Source organism: Nicotiana sylvestris, chromosome 1, assembly GCF_000393655.2.
Source record: "Nicotiana sylvestris chromosome 1, ASM39365v2, whole genome shotgun sequence".
NCBI lineage: Eukaryota > Viridiplantae > Streptophyta > Magnoliopsida > Solanales > Solanaceae > Nicotiana > Nicotiana sylvestris.
Genome location: NC_091057.1, coordinates 87320832 through 87322835, shown reverse-complemented (window position 1 = coordinate 87322835; position 2004 = coordinate 87320832). Strand labels below are relative to the sequence as shown.

The following is a 2004-nucleotide window of genomic DNA, read 5'->3' as shown; positions in this document are numbered from 1 at the left end:
CGAACAGCTTTCCAGATTTTAATTATACCTATGAGACTTTGGTTTGCCTAGGTTCCTAAGACACTCAATACATGGTTTGCCTAGGTTCCTAAGACACTCAATACATAACAACAGTATTCAAAACAAATATTAGATATCAGACACATAAACATGGATATAGGTAGCAAAATTTATTATCTAAAGGAAAGGAGGAAGAAAACTGGACCCATTGAATTGGGCCGCTAAATGTTCAGGCCCAACTTAATGTGCACGAACAATGGACTTGACAGGAAATGCGATGACCCAGATCTGAAAATAGGCTTGAGCTCCAGACGGGATCAGCAGGCCCAAGTTGAATTCATGCGTACAAAGGGATGAAAATAATTGAGAAAACTACCCTCTATAGCCCTTAAAATTTTAATAGCCCATATTTTGTCCTTACAAAAATGGCCCTTCGGCCCAAACGTATTGCATATAGTAGCCGAAAGGAATAAGCATGACAACACAAGCGCCTGTAGCTCAGTGGATAGAGCGCTTGTTTCCGAAGCTGAAGGTCGTAGGTTCGACCCCTACCTGGCGCGATAGAGCAACCCTTTTTTGCCTTTTTAAATGTACTTCTGGATCTGATAAGTATTAGCTAACAATTGAATGAAATATGTAATGCAGGTCATATACGGAATGTCTATTTTTGTATAATAACAGTCTATTTTTGTATATTTTTTGTATAATAACAGACTATTTTTGTATATTTTTTTCATAGTGACAGTCTATTTTGTATATTTTTTATATAGTAACGGTTTATTTTATATTTTTTGTATTGTAACAGTCTATTTTGTATTTTTTTGTATAGTAACAGTCTATTTTGTATAGTGACAGCCTATTTTGTATATATTTTGTATAGTGAGAGCTAATTGTATATAAATTGTATAGTGGCAGTCTATTTAGTATATTTTTACATAGTGATCGTCCATTTTGTACATATTTTATATAATGACAGTCTATTTAGTATATTTTATGTATAATGACATTCTATTTTGTATATATTTTGTATAGTGACACTCTATTTGTATATAAATTGTATAGTGACAGTCTGTTTTTATATATTTTGTATATTGACAGTCTATTTTGTATAGTGACAGTTTATTTTGTATAATTTTTGTATAGTAACAGTCGATGTTGTATATATTTTGTAATATACCAATATTCAAATCTATTTTCGAAAGAAATACATAAATATCCATGTAAATATATACTAATGGTGGGCCTGAAATTATAATTCCCATCAAAATCAACTAATGACATACATGTGAAAATGAAAATTTATTTGGTGAAACCCAAAGGATTTCCCTAGCAAAGAAAGTTAGCCCAGAAAAAAATGAGGCAATAACAGAGAGCTTGGGATTTTTATTCAAAGAGTGGTTGCCCTTCTCTCTTTAGCCAATGATTTTCCTTTTCCACTTTTAAAACAAAATCAACAGCCCTTGAATTCCTAGAAATACATACTACTATACAGTCATTTCTTCAGCATCAATCAACAACAACCATTCTCTCTTTCTGTCTCTGTTTCTGTGATTTTAGTTCCTTTTTTGGTACATAACAATTGAGGCAGTGATGATATTTTATCTGGATTCTGGGCTAACTGGTTAAACTAGGTCCAACCCAAATAACCTTAATCACTCACACTTACTCTTCCCTTGATGTTTAGTTACAAATAAGGTATTCACTTAATAATTAACATGAGAGCAGGAATGGGCACAAAAGTTCAAGTATACAAGAAGTTTAGAGGCGGTAGAAAATGGAATCAAAATACAGGGACATAAACACTTAAGGAATTACACCATTTTACCCTTAGAATCAAAACTCAGAATATAAATTCAATTACAACAAATACTAACAATGTCTAGGGAGTGCTCAACACTCATTTAGAAAATGTATTAGAACATTTAAAGGGATTAATAATAGGTGCAAAACAGAGAGATTTTCAGAGCACCCAACACTAGACTATCCCAAGTTTAAGATGCTGAG

The 2004-nt window shown here is 32.5% G+C and overlaps 1 non-coding gene across 1 annotated transcript; it reads left to right on the top strand.

Moving 5' to 3' along the window:
* The first annotated feature begins 487 nt into the window (after positions 1 to 487).
* On the top strand, positions 488 to 560 carry TRNAR-CCG (transfer RNA arginine (anticodon CCG)). The gene has a single exon. It is a non-coding gene; the product is annotated as a tRNA-Arg (tRNA).
* The last annotated feature ends 1444 nt before the right edge of the window (positions 561 to 2004 follow it).